Below are 5,929 nucleotides of genomic sequence, written 5' to 3'. Positions count from 1 at the left end.
TGGATCAACACAAAAAAAAAAATATATATATATATATATATATATTATGATAGACCAAACATCTTAATTTATCTGAATATAAATTTATTGGCTCACAACACAAGTAAGAACTGCTATGTATTCTTAAAAGTATATTAAAAGTCGTTATAAGTCTTCACACCGAACTATTCACGGTAGATATGAGATCCTGGAACCCCAACAAGAACCTCAACAGCCCTTTCTCCTTATTCACCACTTATATATAATATCATATTTATTTACTAATTTATAGGGAAGCCCAAGCTTATATATATTTCATCCTTCAAGGAGACGATACGGAATGAGGCGGGCAATTCTTGTTACGTGTTCCGTTGCAGGAGGGCCTGAGACCACCGAGAGCTCCATAACCTACATTTGTGCCTCGCTGCTCTTGATCTGCAAGAACCATATATGACAAATATATATTACAATCATAAATAGAAAACAAGCCAATTTAATCTATGGTTTCAATATTTATATAATCAATTAATCAGTACGTACTGGTTTGAGAAATCTCAGCAAGTGCACGAGCAGCCACCGCCGATGGTGGGATGGTAACAGTTGAGAACATTAGGATGCAAAGAATGAAAAGAGCCCTGTGAATCTGAGCCATGTTACTTCTTTGTTGGGGTTTGTGACTCAGAGATGATTAGCCCATGAACCCCTTATTTATAGTACCTAGCCGGGTCCATCATCATCAGAGAGAGCAAATAAACAAGAATAGAGAGAGAGAGAGAGAGAGAGAGAGAGAGAGAGAGAGAGAGGACTTGGTAGTTTGCAAGTCAGTCAAGTAGAAAAAAGAAAAGTAATTGACTCTGCGTCAATGAAACACAGTCGCCACAAAGAGTCAGGTTACCCTTGAATTTTGGGTGTGGCCAGTATCCGCTCCTACGTCATGAAGGTGGAGGTGGAGGTCGGTAGCCTTACATCACATTACCAAAAAAAGGCTAGCCTTAAACTTGTCCGTGACTTTGATGAGTCATTTTTTTCGTCTCCATGTTACAAAGTTTAATTTTTGTGATTTATATGTTTTCTTGTTCTTATAAATGGAGAAACAACTTAAAAAGTATTTGATAAAGTTATTTTATTTTATTATTTTTAAAAACATAAATCAAAATTTATGTCTATTTATAATTTTATAAATGATTTTGACGAAATAAGTCCGACTTTTTTCGTCGTTTCTAAAAACAAATTTGAGTGAGAAAAAAAATTATTGTGCCTGATAAATCTCTCAACTATTTAAACTTAAAAAGAGCCAACCAAACCCTTTCTCCATTTTGGGCATCCGATGATACTATTAAGTTTTTTAGTGGCATTATGTCCATAAAAAATATTTCGAGAAATAGGTTCATCAAATACCAAAAAATCTGTCTTTGTTTCCAAAAACGTGATAAGTTGTTTCTGTTGTTTCTAGACATAGAAACAGTAGAAACGTTATCACACAGTGCTTTAGTATGTCCACCGCAACCTCGCTATAGTGGGATCCTCGTGTACTGGTTTTTTTTTTTTTTTTTTATAATATGCCTAGCCTGAGTACCAACAAAAAAAAACAAAAATCTCATATTCTAGCAAGAGTTTTTTCTTTTGTGAGTTTATCTCTATATCTTTTGGGACTAAAATCCTCTTTGGTTGGTAGTGAGTGGCAGTAAGGATTCAATGGTTGGGAGGGCCTTGAGATTCATCGCAGTCGTCATATTCTCACTGCTACTCACTGCCTCCCTACAGAGGATTTTTGTGATATCTTCTGTGTAGGGGGTGTCAATCCTAAGCCGGACCCTATAGGATTGATTAGATCTGACCAATAAAAGATCGGTTCAGCTTGTATCGATTATTAAACTTGCCAAATTCACAGGTAGTAAACGGTGCAAGGGGTAAACTCGATAGATGCCTGATCGGCCAGCTCGTTTACAGGCCTGACTTGGCCCAACACGTATACCACGACCATTTATATGTATATTTTGATTTTTTTTTTTTTTTAGAATATGATATATATTGATATTTTATCAATTATTAAATGTAATTAAGTGTAATGTCTTTTTTAAATTATTGATCATTTAATAAAATATATTAAATTTTCTTAAATCTAAGACAATTAAAGATGGTTTAAGGCCTGTTTAGGGCTTTATTAGTATAATACCATATTTAAAACTCGATTATATTTTGATTAAAAAAAACTCGATTAAAGCCTAAAACATGACCATATCCTATTATCCTGTGCACATCCAAGGCCTGCTTGGGCGAATGGATTCCCATGCATGGTGGCCTTTGGGAAACCCTATCCCTTGACAAATTACACACCTTTTGTAGAAGGAAGGTCTTAAAAATAATATATTTTATCTTTTCTAGAATAAAGAAATATTTTTTATTATAAAAGTTATTCGGATAACAATAGATAGAAAAATGGTTTTCTTTTCCTTTAGAAAAGATGGTTTACCTTTTGACTTTTTTCGGTTTTTGCCTCACTTTATTAAAATCTTTTTGACACAATTGCTATCACTTTCATACACTTAACCCATATTTACTCAAAATTTTATATTTCTCATTCTCCCATGATAATCTCTAAATTCCTAATTCACACCCCCACCTCAACTCCCAGTAAAATTTGGCTGTTATCCAGATGGCTGCTACTCATCGTAGCATTGATTTAGTGAAATGTGCACATATACAAAATTGAGACGGAATCCCAATCGGACCAAAAAACCTCCTTAACTAACTCTTATCACTACTGTACCCTTTTATTTAGTTTAAAATAAAAATTAATTTCCTGGTTACATTACAACTTGGATTACCTATTAAGTCTTTCTTCTTTTCATATCACATCATTCATATGTACACTTCCATCTTTAATTATATTAAGAACTCTGCACCGCAGAGGGTTGTCTGTACATGAAAATTGTAAGGTTACCAACTAAGAAATGGTTGGCGGACAACAATGGATCATGCATTATAGCCGTTGGAATTTCTCCTTCTCTGCAAAATATGGTCTCTATGTCCCTTGATTGCTAATGTAACCCACCTATACATGGTTTATTATGAATTTTATTCTAACACATCAAAAATAAAAACAAACTCTTTCTTTCGATTCAATCCCTTACTTGCCTTTCTATTTTCTATGACCTTTGATGAGTTATTTTTAACTTTTTGATTCATAGAGATACAAACGATAATGGTCAAGCATCCAAGAGCAAGAGAGAACTTGGAACAATTGGAGAAAGTAAGGTGCACCATTATTCATTAAGTAGACTGCCACACCGTGATCATACACCCTTTTCTCATGGCTATGAAAATTGATAGAATAGTCTTCAATTTTCCTCAAGTGGGTTTTCATCACCGATGGAAACATGAGCAAGGACAAATCAAGTGTTAGCCTGCAATTTGTAGTCTCAACCCAATGAAAATTAAATAAAAGGGTACAACAGGGATTAAGGAGGTTTTTCGGTTAAATTGTGGTAAGAATAGGAGAGAGATTTTAAGTAATCCTGAATTATAACGTAATTTGAAAAACAAAATAGAGTTAAGTGGTGTTTAATTTTTATTTTAAATTAAATAAAAAAGGCCAAATAAGGATAAGTGTTAAAGGAGGTTTTCCGTTAGATTGGGATTCAGTCTCAATTTTGTATTTGCACACGTTGCTTTACTAAATCAATGCCACCTATAGATAGAAACCAAGTGGTAGCAGCCAAATTTTACCCCCACAATTACCCCTACCTTCCTACCCCCTCCCCCAAACCCGCCATTATCGAGTCTGGATTCTCTACCCACGTGAAATGGAATCTCCCTTACGATGGGGGATTCAGTTAAGGTGGAGATGCAATTTCATAGGTGTTCCCCCATGTAGGGAGGCATCCCACCTCACTTCCTTACGCCACACCCACGCCTACCACGCACCCCCCCTACCCTGAGCTCTGCAATTTTAGTCCAACAGAAAACATGGTCTATAGATATTTTCATCAATAACAGCCTCATAAATTATTTAAACCTAATCATCTATTAGAAACTTGGAACTTAATCCATATTGCATGACTAGTTACTTTCAAATCCCATTAGTAGCTTAGAATAATTACTCACCACTACATATTACAATATCTAGTCAGAATTGCCTATTCTTTCTCCTACACTAAGGCTGAGTTTGATAGTTATTCAGTTTCAGACACGACGTTTCGTATCAATAATAGAATTTTTAGTTTCTACGTTAAAATGTCATTTTAAAATAAAAAAAATGGTTTTTAGTGAACTTGTTTTAGGAATGATTACCCTAGCTTTTTTTTTATTTTTTATTTTTGATATTTGGTATGAAACTGAAATGGTGAAACAAGATTTCATCGCTCCATCATTTTGTGTTTCTAGCGCCTTCTCTCCCCCTTTTCATTCAAAAAAAAAAAACTGAAAAACACCAAGTTGACACCAAACACTTTATTCCATTTTTTTGTTCCCATAGAACGGAAAAACGTCAGAAACGTTTTTCGGGATGACTGCTAAACGTAGCCTAAAAACTAAATGAACTCTTCAACCAACTTCCCAAATATGTCAATTTCACCGGGCAAGCTCTCATAATGTGATGATTGGAGGCTGCTACCAATCACCTTTACTTTCTTGGCTAGCTTCTTAACCGACTCCATATTTTTGTCAAGCATTTTCAGATACGAACCTGAACTTGGAAGAACTCAACTCTATAAATTGATTTACAAAATGAAAAAAAGCCTAGACATTATCAATCTACGTAAATTTTCTTTTTGAAACCGATGTGAGATCAGACCTCATATGACTGATATGGCAGGGTTAAGAAGAGAAGAATGATAACAATAGAAGAAATATGTTTCTCAGTTCTGCGTTCTGGGTTTTGTGAAGTCTTTCTTTAGTTTGCAAAGACTGGTACAGTGCGGACTACATGCGGAGACGAAGCTGTACTCAGCTTCCATTTGTAGCTTTTGATTAATTTAATAAAAAAATATAAAAAAAAAATAATAAAATCTGATGAAAGAGATGATGGGCTGTCAAGGCCAGATCTGACGATTCTGACACCCTAAACTGAAACCAATCCTAACCGAATAACATACTCACATATTCAAACCGAATTTGAACCAAATAAATTCGGTTCGATTTCGATTTTGGCATTCAATTTTGGTTTGAAATTGATACCCTTACATCCAATGAATAGTGTGAGATTATTGCGGAAGGTCATGATCCAAGAGAAGATCCAGCCTCTTAGCCATTGAGATTTTTGGGAGAAGAAGATAACAATAGGGGTTTCGTTTTTCCAAAGCTATGTTTCCTTTTGTAATCATGCCTAAGGGTATCAATCAATTGGTTAGGTCAGGCCCAATTTCGTGGGGTCTAATCAAGCATTCTCATTCTAGGACCTTGCACTTTGTCCGGTTCGTTTAAGAGACCACGGTTCCATCATAAAAAGTAAGTTGGTACCGATATTTTATCGGAAAAAATGGGCGTGGGTTTTAAACGGGTTATAATTAGGCTTTCAATTAGCAAACGCGCTATAAATGGGTTTTAAACATTTCAGACTAAATCATGTTACTAATTGTTTGGTCTTGGTTGAGCGTCCATCTAGTAGGACCTTTGCATCATGAATAATCAGTTATAATCAGGCCGGGCTGGAGCTCGATACATTTATTAATCAGGATGATCCAATTCGATCTTTATATGGTGGACCAGCTGAAACTGATTCGAATTTGAAATTGGAATCTTATTGTTGTCAACAGGCAAGGTTTGAAATATTGTACACAAATACAACCAAAATTATAATTATAATAAGTTTGTATAAATTGGGATCAGATCGGATTCGCCTGATCTGATGCCAATTTTAGTAAGGTCATCAACCCCTCCATGGGTATCAGAAAGTGTTTGATAAATCTGGAAGTCTTCATCGACAGCTATAAGATCAATCCCAGATTTA

General features: G+C 35.1%; 1 long non-coding RNA gene across 1 annotated transcript; it reads right to left on the bottom strand.

Annotated features, from left to right (window-relative positions):
* On the bottom strand, nucleotides 1-767 carry LOC122091299. Its single transcript, XR_006143911.1, has 2 exons — nucleotides 520-767; nucleotides 1-414 (listed from the first exon to the last, which is right to left on the bottom strand). It is a non-coding gene; the product is annotated as an uncharacterized LOC122091299 (long non-coding RNA).
* Nucleotides 768-5,929: the final 5,162 nt, after the last annotated feature.

This window comes from Macadamia integrifolia, chromosome 10 (genome assembly GCF_013358625.1).
Source record: "Macadamia integrifolia cultivar HAES 741 chromosome 10, SCU_Mint_v3, whole genome shotgun sequence".
NCBI lineage: Eukaryota > Viridiplantae > Streptophyta > Magnoliopsida > Proteales > Proteaceae > Macadamia > Macadamia integrifolia.
This window is presented reverse-complemented; position numbering and strand designations above follow the sequence as displayed.